Source organism: Triticum aestivum, chromosome 5D, assembly GCF_018294505.1.
Source record: "Triticum aestivum cultivar Chinese Spring chromosome 5D, IWGSC CS RefSeq v2.1, whole genome shotgun sequence".
Classification (NCBI taxonomy): Eukaryota; Viridiplantae; Streptophyta; class Magnoliopsida; order Poales; family Poaceae; genus Triticum; species Triticum aestivum.
Genome location: NC_057808.1, coordinates 307,151,029 through 307,177,062, shown reverse-complemented (window position 1 = coordinate 307,177,062; position 26,034 = coordinate 307,151,029). Strand labels below are relative to the sequence as shown.

The following is a 26,034-nucleotide window of genomic DNA, read 5'->3' as shown; positions in this document are numbered from 1 at the left end:
TCCGAGTAAGCCGCGACCCGGTTTGACAGGGTGAGGGATGCGGGAGTGGTTGACAATGAGGTGGCCCTGTCTAAGGGCACCCAGTAGACTGAGAAAGGAACATTGTTTCTGTAACACAATGATATTTAGACTTTCAGAGCACCCCCTGCACTACGTGAGATTTAGAAGGTATTCAGATTAGTGTTTGCTGATATCTGTAAATTCCGTTTGTGTGAGTTTTATATTTTTCTATCCCTGTCGACGTAGTAATCCACTGTTCATTGATGTGCAGGTGGTACGGCCGGCGGATGCATCCATGTGCTAATCATCTGGCACCAAGCGGACGGAGCCGTACGAGTTGGGGCCACCAGCTGGCTGACAGCGCACACATGGGCGAGCATGAGCAACATGGAGCTAGGGAGTAAGCTGGGAGCGGATGGACGGGGCGTGAGGTAGAACGGGGGTGGGGAGCGGGCGGACCGTGGACAGAAGAGAACAACACCGGGTTTGTTAATTACTTTATGCACGATCACAGATTTATCTCTTTATTTATGTGGCTTATCAGGCTTGCTGCACGATCACAGATTTATCTCTTTATTTATGTGGGTGGACAGAAACATCCTTTCTAAAGTTTTCTTGGGGCTGTACTGACGAACAACTTGTTCAGTGATACCAACCCCTTCGAGCTCCCTCAACCCTTCGACAACACTTATTCAGTTTCTCACCACAAGTGAGTTCTATTTGCACCAACATTCGTGTTAATCATTGTACGTGCTGGTAATCAGAGTTTAGATAAATGCTACTAATGCTAGCGCTCGCCCTACATGGACAGAGTGGTGGCCGAACGATATGGTTAAATAATAAACTGACTTGGAAGAAGCAACAGAACTTATTATGGACAAAGAGAGATGCACAATTTTTCTAATCTGTTTATTATTGGTCGTTTCATGCATCGTTTAGGGTAAAAAATTCCTAGAACATGAGTTTGTCCTTGCATAATTATCCATGCTTGATGGCACTACATCGTATCAGCATACTTTAAGTTTGTCCTTGTATTATCATGTATTCAGGGGCAAAAATGCCCAGAACAAAGAAATGATGAATTGTATTGTAGTCATTCTTGTAGTTAAATATTATGTTTAAAATTGATCATCACTTGGGATGTTGCCAACTGCAGGGTCGATGAGACATTGAATTGCCATATTGCTTTTCCCTCTTATTGACATGTTAAGAATATATCTTTAACAATAGAATTTAATATTTGTGCTTTCAGGTAGTAAGAGACATGATCAGATCGCTAACCAGTGATGAAGGCGTTATGTGGTCGTTGACGTCATGCTAAATGTTGGTGTAGTGCCAAATAAGAAGATACGGAACAAAATCCCTAAGCTAGACATTATGGTATAATGGAAATTTGAGGATTCTTGCCTATCATACCCATTTGTAGTCTATATCATACTGCAAAATTCCATGAACATTTGGTCCACAATATATTTTTTGTTATATGGTTCCTGCCAAAGCGTGGATGTAGGTGGATGTGGGCGCTGTGGCCGCCACCAAGGATGTAGGGGTCGCGCCCCAAGCTGCAAGTACGTGGTAGGGCGTCAAAACTGACGAGGACACGGGAGCCGCACTGCAGCATGAGTGTTTTTCATAATTTATTTAGGTATGTGAAGTCTTTTTAATGTTCACATATATGCTGAAATTTTGACATTGAAGAACCAGCAATGGAGTTGTATGTAATTTCTTGCGAGAGCTATACCATTCTTTTTAGTACTAACTAATTCCCATGAGTGCCAGTGGTGAAATTTTCAGGCCTATGAACTGGATGATATTTTCATTGCTGGCAATCTTCATCAACCTATCTACGAGGACATTGATATACTAATTGCTGCACAAGTGTTCTCAGCACCGGCTAGCAAGAAGAGAGTATGATTGTTCAATGCTCACTGTTGTAAGCTTGTTTCACGAGGAGCTTCTCAGTGTTGTACATGTAGGGTGTTGATAATATAAATAAAATCTATTTGTTCATTCTTCTACTGTACCTCCGATTCGTCCCCCACGGTTCAGTAGAGTACAGTTATGTGCTAAAGTATTAGGAAGTCATCATCTTCTAAAACATATTGTTACCTACTCAACCCAGTAAGCAAATAAAGAGTGTGGTGAACTTAACACCTTTCTATCTTTATTTTTGTTTCTCTTATTCATAGCATCTTTTCCCCATTTATAAATCTAACGGTGGTGAACTTAGACTTTGTGTAAGGAGAGCCATTCTGTTTTCTTGAACTTAACAACTCCATATATCCTTATTTATCCAGAAAGCTTTCAGACGATACTCACACCATCTGACTCTTTGAAACATATAAATGTTTTTTCAGATCTATTACAATCCAAGATTTGTTAATTAATCATATTATTTATACTCATAAGTAGTATAAAGTTACCCCAAAATTGTTAATATGATTTTGGATTATATATTATGATGCTGAAAAGGACGTTATTGGTGCCCATTAAAATAACAGTATGAAATAACCCTGCATATATTTGTTGGTTTTTAATTTAAGTCTTTCAACTCAACTGAAATTATTATTTGTACTCCCTCCGTTCCTAAATATAAGTCTTCCTAGAGACTCCAATGTGAACTACATACGGAGCAAAATGAATGAATCTACACTTTAAAATATGTCTATATATATCTGTATGTAGTCCTTATTGAACTTTCAAAAAAGACTTATATTTAGGAACAGAGGGAGTACAACATTTACTAACTTTTATCTCCTATTGGCTATCTGGAACGATTGTGGGTATTAATGAAGAAGTCCTCGTTAGGTGGACTAGCTCAAAATGGAGAAGTATGTTGGTATTTTCGGTTGATTGTTTTAAGCATTTAAGCTCGTAGCAACTTGTAACGTCAATATCTTCGGGATGCCTTGCAATATTTTAGAAAACTATATTTTTTTTCCAGCATGATGTGATCCGGCCTGATCTAGCGTGCTGCCCTGAGACGTCCTGACCCCATTACTTCTCACATATGGCGGTTTTCAGATAGCGTAGACACATGGAGACAATTTGGTGATCCGATTCTCTCTCCCTCCCTCCCTCCCCCCCCCCCCCCTCTCTCTCTCTTAGTTGCTAATAGAATAATGAACAATCGATAAGACTAATATTATAGACCTCCTCCTCCTCAATCCTACCATGTATTATTCGACTTTTGTGCTAATACAGAAAAAAGTATGTTGTAAACTTGTGAGTCGTGAGCAATATTCTCTGGGCAAGTTTTAACCTGCTTATTCACAATTGATGCTGCATGTCAATCGCCCTTTCACCCTTATTTTTGATTTTAATGTCTTAGTGTATGTATAATTAGGGTTTTTCTCCGGTTGGTATTTGAATAGGAGTTGGTCGCTTCCCTTTACATCATAGTTCATAGTACAACACACACATTTCCTTTTGAGTCTTATGTGAATTTCATTTTGAGCCGATACACCAAATCTGAAGTTACATAATTCTAACAAAACTAAAAATTACTATAAAAATATAAATAAATGCCAATAAATTTTTAATCAACAAATGTTATCAAAGATTGATGTATCTACCTCTCCCAAGATAGCTGGGAGTAGCATGTTCTAGAAGATGTGTTTTGCTGCAGCAGTTTCTAAATGGTAAATTGTATGGTTTCAAGTGCCTAAGTTCATATGCAATAGTTTGCCAGCCAATTGCACATTGCAATTAAGTTTCTGGTTGTAACTTCTTGGAACATTTTTTAAAAGGGAACAAAATCATCCATGTGTTAATTTTAATTAAAGGAGAATAGCAATGCACACGCTTTCACGAGACAATCGATCTTAAGCATAAAAAAACATTCAAGTGTTATTATCATTTGTAATGCAATGCACAATAAAGAGGTCAATATTTGTGTACCATCTTTATTTTGTGCATCAGATATGATAACCCTTTTGTGTATAGGGTAGAGTTACATTTTATTATCGAAATACATTGCAAGCGAAGTACATTACAATTACTTTGGCTATATTTTCTATCTATATGAAATTTACATGCAACCAATACAAATTATGAAAAGCCCGTGGCAACGCACGGGCAGTCTACTAGTATATATATATATGAGTTTATGTCCTCTACATCATTCACTTATTGCTATTTCTTCAAGTTGCTTTTTCTGCTAAGTGAATGTGATCGGACCCTTCCCCCTCTATGCTATACTCAACCCAATCTATTCACAAATTCTTCATGTGCGTTCTATTTGAAACTCGTTCAAAATCTTCACTGTGTCCTTGTCAGCTGAAGAATTTGTGAACGGAACTTTTAACTTATCTTATCCAAATTTTTGGCTTTGCCGCTCAAACCGTTCCGCATCCCACAAAATACTTATCTATTCACCCACGATCTAACACGATCTTCACTTCTCAGTATCTGGGTGACACATGTAAAGTGAATGAGAAGGGTCAGGGGCACGTTCGTCAAAAATCTTCGGGCGAACAGTTTTTCACCGTGGCTATAAATACCCCCTCTCCCCTTCCTCACTTCCTTTACTCCGCTCGACCTCTCTCCAGCTCGAGCTTCTCAAACCCTAGCGCCGCCGCTACTTCATCGTCGCCGGTGAGGAAGAGCTTCACTGCCTCGACCCCGTCGCCGCCGTACTCGCGCCGGCCACGGAAATCTTCACTCTGCCGCCGCCGTAGCCGTCTTCCTCCGCCGAGTTAGGGCGTGGAAGATCTGCACAGATGAACTTCACTTCTCCACCTCCCAGTTCATCGTGTTCTTCGTCCAAGGTAATTAAAAGTTACTTTTACTGCCCTCTTTGATTCAAATGATTACTACAAAATCTTCAAGGGTGTTTATTCTTCAAATCCTCACACACTAAACACCTCACATATCATCTGTTCTTGATTCGTTTCTCTAAGCATAATTTTTCTTCAAGATTCCTCAATTGTGTGGATCTTCGATCTATACAACTCTGGAACCTAAGACAAAGAACGCTTAGTGAAATTCTTCAAGACTCATCTGGTCAAATTCCTCAAACTTGTTCTTTTTGAAAAACCTTCTGAGAACGCATATGACCTCTCCAAATTCCTCGCAACTATACTCTATTCACAGGTACTCATGTCCGCTGCTGAATCTCTAGGTTCTCATCAACTTAACTCATTTGCAGCATTCCTCGAAGAAAAGTTGCATACTTCTTCAGAGAATTCAATTGTTCAAATTCCTCATCTGAAGAAAATGGCTGATGGAAAGAAGCCACAGAAAGGAGGAAAGAGGCCTGAGGTCAACACTGCATTTGAAATCCCTGAGGACATCTATGCTGGGTACTGCACACCCCCTGAGGAAGATAAAAATCAGCGCAAGGTGCGCATTCAGAAGATAGAGAGGAGATGGGCAAGAGAGTGGAGGGAGTACAGGTATGTGACTCCCAAGTACATGAAGAAATTCGCACTCAATCCTCCATGCCCAAGACCTCCGTTGGCACCTGGCCAAGAAGCTGGTCCCACCAGCCTCAAGCGTGGTGAGGATTATCCTGATGAATGGGCCAAGCGCCAGGCCAAGCTGGCTAGACAAGCCAGAGAAGCAGTGAGGAAATTCAATGAAGACTCTGCTGCCGCTGAGGCCTCTGTCAAACCGAAGAAATCCATGGAAAAGAAGCCTGCGCGTAAGCCAAGTGCTTCACCTTCAATGCCCTCAAGGCCAAGTTCCTCAGCAATGCCCTCACGGCCAGAATCCTCAAAGCCCTCACGGCAAATTCCTCACGCTGCTCCTGCTCCTCCAAAATCCTCAGCTCCTCCGCATAAGTTCTCAGCTGCTCCTACCAAATCCTCAACACCTGTGCATCTTGCCACGTGCCAAAGGACTACAGGGATCTCTATTGCCTCAGGAGCTTCAGAGATAGGCAAGTCAGGGCCGCTAGAGCCAAGGGCACAAATGTGCCTCTGCTTTTGGATCCAAAGTTGATCCTCGATTACATTGATCTCTGGCACAAGGACCCAAACACTCCTATGCCTGACTTCAAGCTGACTCCTGGCCAAAATCATATGCTGACTGCCTTCATCCAAGAAGAGAAATGGAAATTTGAGAAGGCCAGGCAGATCAAGAAAGCGCAGTACAGGAAGGAAAAATTCCTGAAGAACAACGTTGTCTCTATGACAACTGATGATCTTGTGAAGATCCAGTCTGAAATCAAAGTCCTCAGCGATGATTTCAATGCTACTATGCTGATTGGCAAGGAGCCAAGGTCAGGTTTGTTAAACTGACTGAGAAGTTCACCTCCAATGTCGCAGCCCCATCGCAACAAGAAATTCCTCAGACTTAAGCATCTGCTCAGCCAACTGAAGAACATGCCAGCACCGCTGATGACATTCAGGCTGCTGAAGAAAATGTGAGTTCCAGGGCTGATGACTGCATTCCAGCCGCTGATGAAATTGCCAGGGCATCCACTAGTGGTGCGCTTGAAGAAAATGAAGAGGTCAGGGCAACTGCATCAGTTGTGCCTGAAGAAAATCAACCACATTCCTCTGCTCCTCCTGCCCCTACCCCAACTCCAATTCTTCCATCTGCATCAGATGTGAAGAAGACAAAGGCTGCAGAGTGTGCAGCAGTGAAGAAAAGGAAAGCATCAGCTTCATCAGATTCTTCAGCTCCGAAGAAGATGAAGAAATTGACCAGCTCAGTTGCAAACCCCATTGATGTTGTTCCGATCTCAACCATGCCATCAAAGGACCTTGTTTCTTTTGATGAAGAATATGTGATCCCTAGCGGATCTGATGAAGAAAATCCTTCTGCTGCTTCGTCAGAGCAGATGGATGAAGAAATTGAAGTGGATGAAATCCCTTCAACTCCAGCTGTTTCCTCGCCTATGCCTCAGTTTACTGCTGAAGAGGTCGGCATTGAAGAAATAGAAGATGAAGACGTGGACATTGGCTGCACCACACCAGTGATGAATGATGACTTTTGAGAAAGTCAGCACCCCAACTCTCCACTCTTCACACCTTTACAGCAAATTCCTCAGTCCCCTGTTGCTACTGAAGTACAAATGGGATCTGAAGAACCTCGTGCAACCCCATCTGTCCATGAAAAAATTCCAGTCACTAGTGCTGAAGAAACTGCTGCTACTGAATCACTGAAGACACAGACTGCACTGAAGAGGAACCAGAAATTCCTCAGCCTGAAGAACCTGAGATTGCGATTCCTGAGGTTGTAATGCAACTGACTGACACTCCTCTGCCCAAGCCAAAGGATCCATTCTCAAGGAAGCAAAAATTCAAGGCTAATGATTTCTTCGGCGAGCACGTATTCTTCACTGATTACAAACCCTATGACTCTGCTCACATTAGGAAGAGGCGTTTCTGGACTGCCAGCCAGGCAAATTTTTATTCCTCAGTGCTGTTCAACAAAGACAAAGTCTTCGATCATGAGCACATCCCTCACGTGGATATGGAATCTCTACCGTGCTTCGTGCCAGTCCTCAGTGTTCTTCATGATGCTGGGTTGTTAAATTTCTGCACTGATATATGTGATTGGAATGAAGAGCTCATTCTTCAATTTTATGCAACTCTGCACATCACCGGAGACTCTGAAGATACTCACTACAAGGCCCCAGCTACTGAATTGCTTCGTGCTTTGCCTCTCAGTCCTCCCCTTGAAGCTGCTCGTTGCGTCTACAGTGAACCTGAGCTTACAGATCACTATATGCAAGTGCTGATGAAGCCATTGAAGCCAGGTCCGGCCCCAAGAACTAAATTCCTTGTGAAGGAATTGTTATATGTGCCTCGGACTGTCTATCGCATTCTGACGAAGACATTGAGTCCTATCAAGGGCCACGACTCGAATGAAGAAGAAGTCGTTGGCATCATGAAGAATCTGCTTTTCAATATCATTCATGGCGTTCCAATCAACTTCCATGATTTCTTCATGAGGACTCTGGCCAATGTCGCAATGTCACCTTTTGAGTTGAAGCCTTATGCTCCGTGGATTATGAGATTCATCAGAACAAGGTCTTCAATCAACTACAAAGCTGATACACTGAACCATTGCAGCTACTTGCCCCCGATTGAAGTCCTCAAACGGACATTTTCCTCAGCTGATGAAAAGGGCAAGGCTACTGCTGTTATTGATGAAGGCATTCGTCCATTGGATGGTCAATTTCGCAAGGCCGCATCCAACTCCACCAATGATGACTCTGCCACCCATGACTCTGCCGCCAACGGAACCAAGCCAATCCTCAAGGCACAGCTCCCAGGGTGATGACTGACCATGAGCTTCTCCTTAGTCTTCACCAGAAGGTTGATCGCAATCACAAATGGGTCAAGCGTCAGTTTGGTTCAATTCTTCACAACATGACTGCTACCCACAATGCAATGAAGAAAAACCATTACTACCTCCATGAAACCTTCAACCGTACCTGGGATGTTCTGTCTCACATTTATAGCGTAGAAGATCTGAAGAAAATGGGTCTCAAGGAAGATTTTGACTGGTCTGCTCCTCCACCGAAGAAATACAAGAAGGTCAAGGTTCCGTCCTTGGTGGCCAGCTCCTTTTCTTCATCGCGTGACACCGACGAGCATGAAGACTTGGACGACACTGCGGCAGGCCCTACATCAACAAACGACCCCAACAACGTTGGCGCTCCTTCATCAACTTGATATTCTTCAGGGGCGTTAGTCCTCATTTTCGAACCTTTTGGTCATTCGATGACAAAGGGGGAGAAATTTGAGTTAGTCTTCAAGCGGGTCTATCTTTTATGGGCGTTTTTTTTTCTAAGTTACAACTCTCGTTCTTCTGATGAGTTTGTTGGATCGAGTTGTAAACTTAAAACTCTATGGTGGCCTGATACTTTTGTTGTTTCTTCTGCATGCTTATTCCTCGTTAATGTTATTGCACGCATGCTGAATTACATCAGTCACCATATTTCATCATGCATTTCAAATTCTTCATATATTATGTCAAATGCGTGTATGAATTACAAGATATAGGGGGAGATCTCCATGATTCAACTCTTCAAGTGTGCATTGCTTCAAAAGCAAATTCCTCACTATGCACATCTTCAGGGGGAGTTCTTCTATATCTTGCAATCAAATTCCTCAATATCAGTATTTACTCTTCAAATGTTTATCCCCGTTGAAAACTTAACCTATATTGTCATCAATCAGCAAAAAGGGGGAGATTGTAAGTGCATCTAGTGCCCCTTAGTGATTTTGGTGTATTGAAGACTTATAGGTTAAGGGACTAATGTGTTTATGAGTGTACACGGGTCTATAAGTCTATGAGGAGTTTGATATTTACAGAGAAAGTCGACCCCTAAAAATGAAGTTCTTCGACTGAAGACTTTGGATTTCTGAAGACTTTCTGAAGACTTTGAAAGTGAAGAAATTGGTGTGACCTTGAAGACTTGGTATTCATTTGAGGAACATGAAGCGTGAAGACTTTTGTTTTCGTAGTTTCATTTTCTCTTTCTTGAGCCATAGGAAACACCGTACTGTTAAAGGGGGTCGAGGAAATACTAAGGAAAAATTTCCATGTGATGCTCAACTCAAAATCCTACACCTACCAATCCCTTCGAGTGAAGCCATTGGAAATCTCATACAGTTCAGTCATATTCTTCAGTGACAGAGACGAAGTTCTTCTGGTCTCTGAGGAATTTGTTCTGACTGAGGAGTTAGGAATTCGCCAGTGCGGATTGCCTACACAGTGAGGAACATGATAGCCCTGAGGAATTTGATACTCAAATTTCCGACCGTTGCTGTGCTATGCGCCAGCTGTCCCAAAATATCTACCCACCTAACGGTCATATCATTGAAGGGCATTTATGTCTTATCATGTTGGGCTGCTCCCTAGGCTATAAATAGCCGCCCCCTACAACCACTAGCTGGTTGGCTGCTCCGAGAGAAACTGACATTTGTCATTTGAGAGCATCCCATCCTCCGAGGACTTTGAGCGAAAATCATCAAGTGAGGAAAACCCAAACCCAAACACCTACAAACCCAAAGTGATTGAGCATCACTGAAGAGATTGATCCTGCGTGGATCCGACGCTTGTTACCTTTGAAGACTGTGCTTCTTCCAGACGGTTAGGCGTCATGGTCTAGAGCATCCAAGAGGAATTGTGGATCGCCGAGTGACCGAGTTTGTGAAGGTTAGGAAGTCACCTGAAGACTTACCACGAGTGATTGGGCGAGGTCTGTGTGACCTTAGCTCAAGGGGAATACGGTGAGGACTAAGTGTCCTGGACTACGTGTTCAGGACTGGGTGTCCGGGACTGTGTGTCCTCAGGTTTAAATACCTAGCCGCCCTAACCAGACGTACAACTAAGACAACAGTTGGAACTGGTCTACCAAATCATTGTCTTCACCAAGCCAACTGGTTCTATTTCCTCAACTCTTTCATTTCCTCATAACTGTGTTGTGCACTTGTTCATATCTGTGTTTGAAGACTTTGACTGAAGACTTTCTCAATTTCCTCAGTTCAATTTCTTCAGTCTGTTTGTCTTCATCCTGTGTTATCCTGTGTTTACGCTTTCTGTACTCTGTGCTTGTCTTCATTTCATCATGATGACCATGCTTGTGTTCTGCTATGCATACTTTTGAGTACTTATTCCGCTGCAAGTAGTTCTTCGCTAAGGAATTTCCTCACTGGCAAATTCCTTAGTGAAGAATTCATAAAAATCGCCTATTCACCCCCCCTCTAGTCGATATAACGCACTTTCAGTCAACAGTTGCCCAGTCGATCCCAGTTAGGGCTTGGAATACAGCTTCATCGCTTATAAGCGTGGACGGTTCAATGGCAGGGGCATAAGTATGCTTACGGATTGGTGGGATAAGATTTTGCGCTTCTGGAATTGGTGCAGCAACCCTTCTGTTCTTGTCATCATAACTCGCCTGGTAGTACGAGAGATCCGCTTCTTCAGCCAATTGACAAGCCAATGGACGTACTTCCCGTTTATGGTTCGAAGATCATCATTGCCAAATTCGGTTCCGTCTTCTTTCAAGCTGGGATAGCCTTGGGCCGCTTCCACTGGATCAAAGTCAGGTACCCATGCTTTTGCCCGGGTTAGTGCGGTCAGAGCGCCCGCTCTTGCGGCAGACTTTTTTAGCTCTTCTACCAGGGTAGGAAGCATAGATAACTTTTCTAAGGTTTCCTTGATTAAGGTGGGAGGAGGCTTATTGTGTGAAGCGGTATAGATGATCCTCTGCGCGCCGGTGTACAACTGCTCTATCAGAGTGTAGGCAGCCTTCAGCTTCTTCTGTACATCAGAGCCTAGATGGCTAATGCGAGTTCCTGCGCCATTGTACACATCAGTAAACCGACAACACATGGGAAGACATGTTGAAAGTATTAAGGAAAAGATGTTTACCGAACACAGCAGCAGTCATCGCATGAATCTGCCGCTTTACACCGGTCAGTTCATCAACCACCGGTTTAAGAGCTGCTTCTGCGTTCTCGTCCCTTTTTATCAAAGCGGATTTTTCAGTCTCCCAATCCGCCCGCTCCTTGTTGAAGCCCTCTTTCAGTTTCTCCATAGCGCCTAGAGCGTTGGTCAACTCTTCCTTGGCTTTGGAGGTTTCGGCTTGCTGGGATTTGAGGTTCTCTTGCAGATCAGCGGTTTGGCTTTCCTTCTTACTCAGCTCAGCCTATAAAGAGACAGATATATCATGAGTTGACAGTACATATTTGAAGTACCAAGCACATAACAAGTTATGCCCTTGGTACTTGAGGGCTAATGCATATTTGCTCTTTGTCAGAAATTTTTACAAGTCCCAAGCACAATACAAGTATTAATCTTGGCACTTGGGGGCTAATGTGTGTTTGCTCATAATTGCTGTTATGGGAATTCTTCTACAGTCCCGGTTCATCTTTACAAAGTTAAACCGGCCCTTGGGGACTACACCAGTGAAAAAAGAAGTGTTGCAAATATAACGATTGTTACTAAAAGTCCCGATTTAGATTGATATCATAAACCGTCACTTGGGGGCTGCTGGAGTTGATATTCGGAATTCACAAGAGAGATAGTTAAGCAGAGTCGAGGATTAATTACCTCATATCGCTCTTTCATCAAATTTACCAAATCGGCTTCGTAATCACGACTGGTGTACAGACGGTTCAAGAAGCCGGAGTGAAGGTCTTGAGCATTGAGATGGGCATAATTTGACAAATCGGCGCTCCATTTTCCTTGGCCAATAGCAGAGAGCTCGTCCTTGGCAGTATGCTTTGACAAAGCAACACGATTGCCAGGAGTGGTGTGGCCAGTGCCAGTAATCATAATGTCATCATCCTTGTCATCAGCAGCCGTTACCGGGGTTGGCGGTTTGTCAGTAGCTTTAACTGGACTGGCCGGTTTGTCATTAGTTCGGACAGGGCTGGTTGGCTGGTCAGCATGGCTTGTGGTGTCAACTTCTACCTGCTCAGCAACAAAGTCATGATCTTGAGGCGGTGGTCATTAAGCATGGCGTCAACATCGGTCTCTTCAGGATTTGGAGTTTTTTCCGGTTCAACAGCCACGTTATCATCAGCCGGTTTATTCAACCGAGCCTTCTTGCTGGGTCTGGGCTTGGCGCTGAGAAAAATAAACATGAGGATCAGTGCAGTATATAAAAATAACACATCAAGGATAAAAACAAGTATATAGCTCACCAAGAACTGTTTTGAGGGGTGGAAGTTTGGTGGCAGACGACTCGCCAGAAGATGAGTGAGAAGTACCCTGATAATTTGAATCAGACGGGTTAAGAGGCTGGCGGAAACAACCCGCTTTGGGGCATGAAGTGTCAAGGGGATAAGAGACCTCTGATCGGTGTTTCCAAACCGGAGTGTTCGGTAAACTGGCGGAGGTAACTACCTGGCCGCTGTGCCGGGTTGTGCGGCGAGCCTCGTGCTGCTGCGTCTTCAAAACAAAGTTTGGGTCCAAGTAAGCAAGGGGGTGAGAAAATTTTACTTTTCGGTTTGCTCGACGGATTTTTGATGTTGGCTGAGGATCTGAATCAGAGGAAAGAATGATTACCTCTACATCATCAGCGTGACTGCCTTCAGCGTCATCCTGATAATAATCATTGTCAATGAGGTGTACGAAAAATGAACCAAGAGAGTCAAGTTCTACCTCTGATTCCGGGTTACCCACATCATCATCAACATTTAGCTCGGAGGATGCAGTGGTCCTTTTCTTGGCAGGTTTTTTAACAACCTTGGTCTTTGGGCAAAGTGGCTTGGCCGTTTTGTCTTGCGGCTTTGCCGGTTTGTCTTGTGGTTTCTTGTTCCAGAACGGATCATTACCCTGTCAGAAAATAATCACAATTTCAGAGAATATTTGGACAGAAGCAACTTCAGATAAAAAGATTATATGATTCTTACAGCTGGCGGTTTGTTGAAGGTGCAGAAAGGGAGTAGTCTCCGGTTCGTTCAGCATCTTCTTTACAGCTCAATAACTTCCGCATCTGTAAGCTGAATGTCAATGTGTCGTTGAGCATCCTTCAAACTCCCTATGTACTCACACATCAAACCGGAGTGTAACGCCCACGATGCGGCTATATCTCCCACGTGTCGAGGCACGACTTAGAGGCATAACCGCATAGTGGTTTTGTCGCAAGAAGGGTCATCTTCACACAATCCCATGTAATGAACAAGAATGGGATAAAGAGTTGGCTTACAATCGCCACTTCACACAATACATAAATATCATCATACATCATTCAAAATACAATCATATGGACCGACTACGGTCAAAATCCAGAAGAAAATAAGACAACCCCAAATGCTAGATCCCTGATCGTTCCAACTGGGCTCCACTACTGATCATCAGGAAAAGACACATAGTAACGACCACGTTCCTCGTCGAACTCCCACTTGAGATCGACGCCATCATCTGCACTGGCATCGTCGGCACCTGCAACTGTTTTGGTAGAATTTGTGAGTCACGGGGACTCAGCAATCTCACACCCGCGAGATCAAGACTATTTAAGCTTAAAGGGGGGAATGGAGCAAAGAGGTGGAGCTGCAGCGGCAAAAGCATATATGGTGGCTAACTTGCGCAAATGAGAGCGAGAAGAGAAGCAACGGAACGGATGTCATCTAGCAATGACCAAGAAGTGGTCCTGAACACCTACTTACGTCATGCATAACTCAGACCGTGTTCACTTCCCGGACTCCGCCGAGAAGAGACCATCACGGCTACACACGCAATGGATGTATTTTAATTGGGTCAAGTGACAAGTTATCTACAACCGGACATTAACAAATTCCCATCTGCCTCATAACCGCGGGCACGTCTTTCGAAAGATAATACCCTGCAGGGGTGTCCCAACTTAGCCCATCATAAGCTCTCACGGTCAACGAAGGATAAACCTTCTCCCGGAAAGACCCGATCAGTCTCGGAATCCCGGTTTACAAGACATCTCGACAATAGTAAAACAAGACCAGCAAAGCCGCCCGAATGTGCCGACAAATCCCGATAGGAGCTGCACATATCTCGTTCTCAGGGCACAACGGATGAGCCAGACGTCGGGTTGGCATAGACCCTGGTTGCCCAGGGGGCGCCGGACATCGCTCGGTTTGGGCCAGCACTCGAAGGAGCACTGGTCCGGGGGTTTAAAATAAGATGACCCTCGGGCTCGCGAAAACCCGGGGGAAAAGGCTTAGGTAGCAAATGGTAAAACCAAGGTTGGGCCTTGCTGGAGGAGTTTTATTCAAGGCAAACTGTCAAGGGGGTCCCATAAATCACCCGACCGCGTAAGGAACGCAAACTCAAGGAACATAATCCCGGTATAACAGTAACTAGGGCGGCAAGAGTGGAACAAAACACCAGGCATAAGGCCGAGCCTTCCACCCTTTACCAAAATATATAGATGCATTAATTAAATAAGAGATATTGTGATATCCCAACATATCCATGTTCCGACATGGAACAAACTTCAACTTCACCTGCAACTAGCAACGCTATAAGAGGGGCTGAGCAAAAGCGGTAACATAGCCAAACAACGGTTTGCTAGGAAAGGATGGTTAGGGCTGACATGGCTAAAATGGGAGACATGATATAGCAAGTGATAGGTAGCGAGCATGGCAATAGAGCGAACAACTAGCATAGCAAAGATAGAAGTGATTTCGCGGGGTGGTCATCTTGCCTGCAAGATTCTCAGAGTTGTCGAAAGCCTGATCCTCGTAAGCGTACTCGACAGGTTCCTCGTTCACGAACTCGTCTCCCGGCTCTACCCAAGACAAGAACACAAAATAATGGAACCACAATCAACAACGAGAAATGCGCAAATAACATGATGCAAAACATGTATGATATGCAAGATATGATATGCGATGCATATGCGTGCTCCGGAAGGAAAATGATGAACATGGCAGTAACTTGGCAAACCAAGCATGCCACTGGAGATGAGGTGATTTCGGTTGAAATCGATATAAAGATCACCGGAATCGGATGCACGGTTTGCAAATGGCAAGCAAAACAAGAATGACACGAATCTGCGATAAACAGCAAGATAGCACTTAAAATGCAATAAGCAACAATGCTACAGCACTCCAACATAGCAACAAAGCACATTACAGTAAACTACAGGAGATGCTTGACAAAATATGAACACTGAGCTACGGCTAGTTCACAACATATCAAGCTCAAACAAGCATGGCAAAAGTGCAAAAGATTACAGGTTCACAGACTTAGTGAAAAACTGGACATGGCAGAAATCAGCATCAGGTAGCAATGTTCAGAGCACGAAATCAACATGCTACAGGAACTTAACATAGCAAAAGAAGGCATGGTAGTGTTCTACTAAATGCACATGACAAAAGTCCCTTACTGACCATAAGCCAAAAAGGATCAGAAGATATGATGGCAAGCATGTAAACATAGCAAGTTTCGTTATCAGGTTTCAGACTTAGCAGAAAACAGAGCATGGCAGAAATATTAATATGTAGGCCTCTTTGTGAGCTTGACGCACTCACTACAGAGCAATTCATGACAAACCAAGCATACCTACAGTAAGATGGCATGTTTATGAAGCTAACCATGGCAAGAACAATTGCATAGCATGTATGGATCAACTACAATAAGCTTGGCAAAAATGCAAGTCATGTTAAGAATCTGCCAGAAATATTTTATAGCAAAAGTAGAGCAAGATTGAGTCGTGCTATGGTACTCTAAAATTGCAAACAATTGCAGGAATGGATCAATTACAACTATAGCTACAAAACATCCTTACTGAATATCTTCAAAATATGCATGGATCTCTCTATAGCATCAAGTTTACATGGCAACAAAATTACAGCAGACAAGGACTTAGAGAAATCACTGTCCCTGAAATCAGAAATATTACGGGGCATACTTTGCATGCTTGTGCTAGTCACCACAGAGATCACAAAAATACATGGACTATACCACTGGAAAGATGGCATGGCATACTTCAAAACACATGTAGAGCTCATGCTCTAAATATGCACAGAATAAATGATACAAAAATGACAAATCTCCAAGTTCTGTCAAGAACCAGAGAATAACAGCAACTAGCCCTCTTCCAACGAAGATTTGGGCATCAAGATGACCTCTAATGAACATGGTGCAATTGAACAAAAATGAATAGCATCACGAGACGAACATTTTGACATATTACACGCGCGAATCAGAGCTACATGCACAGAGTTATCGCATCGGGAACAGGGGCATATGCTAAAGAAATCTGGAGACTTAGAAGAAATAACGGGAGGGACGAAGTCAACGCGTACTGTAGCACTGGATCGGGATCGCGCGCTTGAGCTCGAGCTCGAGGCCGACAGCGGCGAGGCAGGGGCCGGCGGGCCCGGCGCGGCGAGGGGAGGAGGCCGGCGGCGGGCACGGGCGGCGGAGGAGGGGCGCCGGCGGCGATGGCGCGGCCGGCCGGCGGCGAAGCAGGGGCCGGCGGGGCCCGGCGCGGCGATGGTGGTGGCGGTGGCCGGAGACGAGGGCGCCGGCGGCGCGTTGGCGGCGGCGGGCGCGAGGCGGCGGGGCAGGCGCGCGGCGGCGGGCGTGGGCCGCGGGGGCCGGGGTCGGGCCGGCGGGGTACGGCGGCGGCGGACGCTGACGTGGCGACGCGCGATTCGTCCGCCGGCGCGGGCGGACGTTGTCCGGCGGCGCGAGGTGGAAGACGCTAGGGTTAGACTGCGATTCCGTTTTTCGGGATGCCCACTTATAAATAGGTAGATGGAGCTAGGAGACTCCAAATGAGGTGCGGTTTTCGCCCACACGATCGTGATCGAACGACCTAGAGCATGGAAGAGAGTTTGGTGGGTTTTGGGCTGGTTTTAGAGGGGGTTTTTGCTGAACACTCAAATGGACTTTGCGGATGCCCGGTTAACCGTTGGAGTACCAAACGACCTCCGAATGGAACGAAAATTGACCGGTAGTCTCCGGGTGGTATATTAAGACCACTTGACAAGCCTCGGTCGTTTGACACACGCACACGAAAGAAAACTAGAGGGGTGCACCGGAGGAGATAGGAGCGCCGGAATGCAAAACGGACAACGGGGAAAATGCTCGGATGCATGAGACGAACACGTATGCGAATGCAATGCACATGATGACATGATATGAAAATGCATGACATGACAAAATACAAAACGAAAGGCAAAACCCGACAACGGAGGGAAAAACATATCACATAGCCGGAAATGGCAAGAGTCGGAGTTACAAATATGGCAAGTTACATGCGGGTTGTTACACGGAGCGCCGGCTTAAGGGCAGAATACTCCAGTTTATCCAACAACAAGCAAGATCAACTCCTGTCAAACCGTTCGCCATGAAGGCTCTAAGCTTTGATAGTTGAGGGGCATAGTTGGCCCTTCCTTTTGCAGTCAACCTCTGGGGAAAAGGATGTGTGTTACGAAGGCGGTGAGGGCGGTAACCCGGCAAGGGGTTCTCATCGGTTGGAGATGTGTCTTTGCAGTAAAACCAAGTCTGGTTCCACTCTTTGGGGTGACTGTGGAGCTTGGGATGAGGGAAAGTAACTTCCTTCCTTTTCTGAACCGCCATTCCACCCAATTCTGTATTGGGTCCATCTGTGAATTCTGTGCGATGGTTTAAGTGAAAGAAGTCCCTAAACAATTCGACTGTGGGTTCTTCTTGTAGATAAGCCTCACAGAAGACTTGGAAGTGGCAGATGTTGGTCACAGAATTTGGACCGATGTCTTGAGGGTGCAGTTGAAAGCTGGCCAGTACATCTCGGAATTTTTTTGAACCGGGAGGGCTAAAACCTCGACCCAGGTGATCAGCAAACACAACTACCTCTCCATCCTTGGGGGTAGGAGGACTTTCCGGGCCAGGGACCCTCCAGTGGATGACATCTTTCTTGGCTAAAGCGCCTGTTTTAACACAATTGTTTAACTGCTCTTCGGTTACTCGAGAAGGAGCCCAATTGCATTCATAGACTTGCTTGGCCATGGCAATGAAAATCTGAAAGATGATTATTGCCGGTTTAAGATTTACAGTGGACAACTATAAGGCGGTATAAGGATGTAAGCATATTGTTAAACCGGAGTTGGTTATTCGTAAACCGGAGTCTGACAATGGAAACAGTACATTGATGAATGCATTGGCGGTTCAACAGGGGACTAATGATATCTACTGGGTCATCACTTTTTTCTATGAAGTTAAACTGCCTAATCTGGTATTAAAAGGTATAAGTCTAAAGATGTATAAGTGAAGGAAAAACAAGTTTCACAGTTTGGCATGGGAATTTCAGATCTTCCGTGCGTTGGATAATCAAAATATATTCTGGTCTAAATCTCAAGCGCTCAAAAAGTTCAGTAAGTTCAGATGAGTTTGATATCAAGCAGATGCCTTAACAAGAAGAAAGGAGTTTAAACTACAAAAGGCGCTGAAAACAATCAGATCTAACTGGCCATTGGTATTACTGAAGGAGGAACAACTTCAAGCTATGAAGAACACCAAACCCTAATGGCGGATCTGGGGTGAGGAGAAGAGGAACTTACTGGTGCAGGAGGAAGCAGCCGAGGATCACCGCGTTTCTCTGATGCGGTCAGGTTGATGCAGCGGCCTTTGTCGAAGCAGAGGCGAAGGACGAGGGCGGCGGCATAGCTCGAGGGTCAGTCGGCGCGAGGAAGACGATGACACGAAGAGGCACGAGGGGGAAAAGTGAAAGTGACCCCTCGGCCTTATTTATAAGATGAATGGATAAAAGGCAGGCGCGAGAATCGAGGAGCCCAAAAAATGGGGTGTGTGACAGCTCTGTTGCCTCGATCCTCGGAGGCCCATTAATGAAGATGGGTTATACACAATTTTAAATAACAGATGACGTCATGGCGGTTTACCATGGTCCTGGAAGGTGACGTCACGGCGGTTTACAAGATTATGTGAAGATGTTGAAGAAGAAATTTTCTGAAGTATTAAGGATTGACATGAACCAGTTCAAATCAATCTGGGGCCTAATGTTGGGGATATTACCACTGGGCGTAAACCGGACAGGAGAGGTCGGGTTAACCCCATAAGTAGTTCATTATATCTGAAGCCCATGAAGACAGACGGTGATGCTTTATGAAGGCCCAGGGCCCAGAGCCGGTTTAAGGCGTGTAGACATAAACATGTATTGATATGTAAACTTATGTTGTAAGATAGAAAGAGCAGAGACCGAGCCGGACACGTTTATGATCCGGCCTCGGGATTCTGTAAACCGACGGGCGTCAACCCATGTATATAAGGGGCGACCCGGCGGCGGTTCAAGGACAACAGACAACAACTCGAGACTCAAGCAAAGCGTATTCGCTCCCTGGTCATCGAAACCCAAGCAATCCCACCACAACTGGATCGTAGGCTTTTACCTTCACCATGAGGGGCCAGACCAGTATAAACTCTCTTGCGTCCCTTGTCCGCTTTAACCCCTTTAAGTTAACCCGTAGCCATGGCTCCACGACTAAGTCCTTTCTCTAGGACATCTGCCGTGACAAAACCACGACACTAACCCTAACTCCTTACTTGTGGTTTACTTTGGTCACTTGACCGTGCATTCACTATATCTTGTTGTCCTCATTATATTGTGTTGGTCATTCCCTTGAAGAGATTATTTAGGCTTACACTTTATATTCGCAATTCATACTTTCTACTATTGTTCTATCTTATGCTTACTGTGAATTGCTAGCCTGTAACATTCATTTCCATATCTTGTGACATAACTTGTGTAAGCTTGTAGTGCTCACTTGAGTTTGCTTGTATCATTCAATTCCATATATTGTGATACAATTTGTGTAAGCTTGTATTGCTTACTTGTGGTTGTGTGTATTATTCATTTCCATATCTCCTGATATACATTGAATAAGTTTGTGTGACTTACTTGTGCTTACTCATATCCTCGTTGTTCTCATCTTGTTTATCCTAAGTTGTTGGTGCACTAAGTGAGCCTAGTATATTTAGGATTTGAGCTTGGAAAGTATCTACTTAGTTTATTTCCGCATTAGGATATAGCCCAATCCGTAAAAGATTTTAAAACGCCTATTCACCCTCCCTCTAGGCGACATCATGGTCCTTTCACCCACCCTTTGTCCAATTCGGTTTGGGCAGGGGGGAGGCGCGCGCCACCTCGTGGCCCTTCTTCCCTCTCTCCACTAAATCCCACTAAGGCCCATTAACTTCCCCGGGGTTCCGGTAACCCCTCAGTACTCTGGAAAAATACCCGGATCACTCGGAACCATTCCGATGTCCGAATATAACCTTCCAATATATGAATCTTTACCTCTCGAACATTTCAAGACTCCTCGTCATGTCCGTGATCTCATCCGGGGCTCCAAACAAACTTCGGTCATCAAATCACATAACTCATAATACGAATCGCCATCGAACGTTAAGCGTGCAGACCCGTATGACCCTACGGGTTCGATAACTATGTAGACATGACCGAGACACATCTCCGGTCAATAACCAATAGCGGAACCTGGATGCTCATATTGACTCCTACATATTCTACGAAGATCTTTATCGGTCAAACCGCATAACAACATACTCTATTCCCTTTGTCATCGGTATGTTACTTGCCCAAGATTCGATCGTCGGTATCATCATACCTAGTTCAATCTCGTTACCGGCAAGTCTCTTTACTCGTTCCGTAATGCATCATCCCTTAACTAACTCATTAGTCACATTGCTTGCAAGGCTTATAGTGATGTGCATTATCGAGAGGGCCCAGAGATACATCTCCGATACACGGAGTGACAAATCCTACTCAACAAACATCTTCGGAGACACCTGTAGAGCATCTTTGTAATCACCCAGTTACGTTGTGACGTTTGATAGCACACAAAGTGTTCCTCCGGTATTCAGGAGTTGCATAATCTCATAGTCAAAGTAATATATATAAGTCATGAAGAAAGCAATAGCAATAAAACTAAACGATCATTATGCTAAGCTAACGGATGGGTCTTGTCCATCACATCATTCTCTAATGATGTGATCCCGTTCATCAAATGACAACACTTGTCTATGGTCAGGAAAATTAACCATCTTTGATTAACGAGCTAGTCAAGTAGAGGCATACTAGGGACACTCTGTTTGTCTATGTATTCACACAAGTACTAAGTTTTCGGTTAATACAATTCTAGCATGAATAATAAACATTTATCATGATATAACGAAATATAAATAACAACTTTATTATTGCCTCTAGGGCATATTTCCTTCATCTTTCTTGTTTTCATCGTTTTTCTTTGTTTTTCTTTATTTCTGTCTTGGTTTTCACCGTTTTCCAAATACACGATCTACATTTTTTAATACAAGTTTAGAACACTTTTTTTAATACATGGACAATATTTTTCAAATGCGCAGTAAATATTTTTATAATGAGAATTAATAAAACCACACACAATGTATAGTTTTCGTATACATCAAGAATATTTTTATATACATGTTTAACTTATTATTAAATACATAAGAAACTTTTTACAAAAATATGGTTTTTATCTACTTTTATCAATGTATGTTGTACATTTTTCATATACATTAGGAATTCTTTTCATACATGTTACCTATTTCTGTGTATTTTTTGGTTAACATTTTCTAAATACATGATCAACTTTTTCATACATATTACATGTATGTATTACACATTTAACATTTTCAAAAGTTTTCTGTAAAGTGTTTTTTATAATATATATTTAGAATAGTTAGAAATATAATCAAAAGTAAGAAAAAGCAAAAAAGAAAACAAAAAGGTGAATAAAAACAAAAAAATGGGGTTGTGTCCTATAACTTGTGGTCTCTTGAACACGAAGGCCAGCCATCTAGCGCCCACCTTTAGGCAAGGCTGCCATCCGTTCGCTATAACAGAGACATAGGCGCGCCACCAGTTTGGAGGTGCAGGGTTCGATCCCTCCCACGTCGCATTCCTTTTTTGGTGATTTTTTTTCATTGTTTCCTTGCGACAATGGATGTCCTTGTGTGGCGCTCGTGAATCGGACGCAACGCGTGGCTTATAGGAGCACCCGGCTGCAGCGCATGACATAGCCGCAGAAATGCACAGGCAACCGAGCGACCAGGTTGACCCATTTAGAAAACATAACGCAGTACAAGATCCGGTTTTGTCCCAGTTTCGGGAACCTCCTAGAAGGTTTCTGAACCGGTTTTATTTTTTCTATCTTTCTTTTATCGGTTTACTCAGTTTTTTCCTTATTTGTATTTTTCTAGTTGTTTTTTGAAAATTTGAAAAATATTCAGATATTATTTAAAATAAAATTTGTGATCTAAAAAGGTGTTCAAATTTTTCAAAATTTGTTTGTGCTTTCAAAAATGTCACCATTTCAAAAAAATCATGTTTTTTAAATGTTCAAAGTTTCAAAAAAAAATCCATGCATTTCAAATGACCATATTTTTGGAAAAATAGTTGTAATTTCAAATTTTGCTCACATTTTTAAAAAATGTTAGTGTTCTTAATACTTGTTGACATTTTTGGCAAAATGATCGAATTTTCAAAAAGTTGTTCGCAATTTTCAAAAATTGTCCACAAATTATGAATACTATTCAAAGTTTTAAAATTGTTCATAATAAATTAAAAAACCACTGCTTTTGAAAAACAAACTGCTAAAGTAATGGGCGGTTGTGTTGAAGGACTGCGCGCTACAGGCATTAATGGGCCGGCCTAGTCGGGGTCGCCCTCTACGCAGTGATCGCCCAGCCCATGAAGGTCCTCGCTTCGCTGCCTCTGGTCTTCCGATCATGCAAGTTCCATGTGCGCGGTACGTCGCCGCTGCCACCCCAACTACTCGACCTGAAGCTGCTTGCTAACCATATTTTTTTTTCGACTGCTCAGCATAGTCTACTAACTTTTTTACAGTTCTCAAAAAGTTTCGGAAATAAAAAAACATGGATTTATATAAAAATATCCATGAATTAAAAAATTGCCACATAAAATAGTTCATAGATTCAAAAAACATGAATTAAAAAAGTTCATAAAAAAATCACGAATTCAACAAAATGTTCGTGAATTCAAAGTTGTCCGCAGATTTGAAAAACATTCATGAATTCAAAATGTTCAAATATTTCAACATTTTGTCACCAATTCAATAAATCTTCAAGATTTTGAACTATCATTGGGAATTCAAAAAACTTCACGAATTTAAAAATAAAATCATGATTCAACAAAAGTTAATTAAAATGTTCACAAATTTGAAAAATATTTACTAATATAAAAGTCTATTAAATTCAGAAAATTTCATGAATTGAAAAATGTTCATGAATTTGACAAAGTTTCATGGATTTTGAAAGGAAAATAAAAGGATAAAAAAAACCATAGAAGAAACAAAAAAAATGAAAAAAGGGAATAAAAATAGAAAAACCAACAGGGAAAATTGTAGAAAGAACAGCCCGAAAGCTTCCCTAAACCGGGTGAGAAACTTCCCGAATTTTGAGAAGACCGCTCGCTATCTTCTCAAAACCTACCTCTCGCTCGCTTGCCCCCAATGAGCCAACCCAGTTTCGAATGCTAGTGGGCTATCGTGATGATATCACGGGAGCTGGCGCTCACACGTGTGTTAAGCGGGCTGTGTCCCATTAAGCCCTTCTCTCCTTGCTCGCTCGCTCGCTAGGGTTTTCATGTTTGACCGGTTGTGGTTGACAAGTCGACATTCTGTGAAAATATTTGATTCAAAAAATATCACAAAAAATAATAATCACCTAATTCGAAGAAAGTTGGCCAATTTAAAAAATGTTCACCAGTTTTGCAGGAAAAAGTTTACGAATTTGAAAAATGAGTTAATCGACTTTGAAAAAAAGATCACAAATTTGAAAAAGTTCATTGATTTTGAGAAAAGCACACCAAATTTGAAAGAAAAATCATCAAATTTAAAAAAACATCAATGTCATGAAAAGTTTATAATTTATGCAGACAAAGGTCATGAATATTAAAAAATTCATCGAACCGGGAAGAAGAAAAAATAAAAGTAAAAAAAGTAAAAAAGAAAAGAATGAGAAAGATGTGCATAATCACATCACATGAGGTTGGGTGGTGTTGGGGGACGCAGTAATTTCAACAGTTTTCCTACGCACATGCAAGATCATGGTGATGCATAGCAACGAGAGGGGAGAGTGTAGTCCACGTACCCTCGTAGACCGTAAGCGGAAGCGCTATGACAACGCGGTTGATGTAGTCGTACGTCTTCACGATCCGACCGATCCTAGTACCGAAAGTACAGCACCTCCGCGATCTGCACACGTTCGGCTCGGTGACGTCCCACGAACTCTCGATCCAGCTGAGTGTCGAGGGAGAGCTTCGTCAGCACGACGGCGTGATGACAGTGATGATGAAGCTATCGGCGCAGGGCTTCGCCTAAGCACTGCAACGATATGACGGAGGTGGATTATGGTGGAGGGGGGCACCGCACACGGCTAAGACAATGTCTGTTGTAGTGTTCTAGGGTGCCCCCTGCCCCCGTATATAAAGGAGCAAGGGGGAGGCCGGCCGGCCCCTGGGGCGCGCCCCCAAGTAGGATTCTTACTAGGAATCCTATTCCTAGTAGGTTTCCAACAAGGGGGAAAGAGGGGGAAGGAAGGAGAGGGAGAGGGAGAAGGAAAGGGGGGCGCCGCCCCCTTCCCTTATCCTATTCGGACTCCAAGGGGGGGCGCAGCTTGCCCTGGCCTCCCTCCTCTCTCTACACTAAGGCCCATGGTGGCCCATTAATTCCCCCGGGGGGTTCCGGTAACCCCTCCGGCACTCCGGTTTTCTCCGAAATCACCCGGAACACTTCCGGTGTCCGAATATAGTTGTCCAATATATCAATCTTTACATATCGACCATTTGGAGACTCCTCGTCATGTCCGTGATCACATCCGGGACTCCGACCTACCTTCGGTACATCAAAACACATAAACTCATAATACCGATCATCACCGAACGTTAAGCGTGCGGACCCTACGGGTTCGAGAACTATGTAGACATGACCGAGACACGTCTCCGTTCAATAACCAATAGCGGAACCTAGATGTTCATATTGGCTCTCACATATTCTACGAAGATCTTTATCGGTCAAACCGCATAACAACACATGTTGTTCCCTTTGTCATTGGTATGTTACTTGCCCGAGATTCGATCGTTGGTATCTCAATACGTAGTTCAATCTCGTTACCAGCAAGTCTCTTTACTCGTTCCGTAATGCATCATCCTGCAACTAACTCATTAGTCACATTGCTTGCAAGGCTTATAGTGATATGCATTACCGAGAGGGCCCAGAGATGCCTCTCCGACAATCGGAGTGACAAATCCTAATCTCGATCTATGCGAACTCAACAAGTACCATCAGAGACACCTGTAGATCACCTTTATAATCACCCAATTACATTGTGACGTTTGGTAGCACACTAAGTGTTCCTCCGGTTTCGGGAGTTGCATAATCTCATAGTTATAGGAACATGTATAAGTCATGAAGAAAGCAATAGCAACATACTAAAAGATCTAATGATGTGATCCCGTTAATCAAATGACAACTCATGTCTATGGCTAGGAAACTTAACCATCTTTGATTCAACGAGCTAGTCAAGTAGAGGCATACTAGTGACACTCTGTTTGTCTATGTATTCACACATGTACTAAGT

At 43.5% G+C, this 26,034-nt stretch overlaps 1 long non-coding RNA gene across 1 annotated transcript; it reads left to right on the top strand.

Annotated features, from left to right (window-relative positions):
* The first annotated feature begins 451 nt into the window (after positions 1-451).
* LOC123124736 (uncharacterized) lies at positions 452-1,641 on the top strand. The gene is made up of 3 exons (XR_006461214.1): positions 452-709; positions 1,253-1,380; positions 1,500-1,641. It is a non-coding gene; the product is annotated as an uncharacterized lncRNA (long non-coding RNA).
* Positions 1,642-26,034: the final 24,393 nt, after the last annotated feature.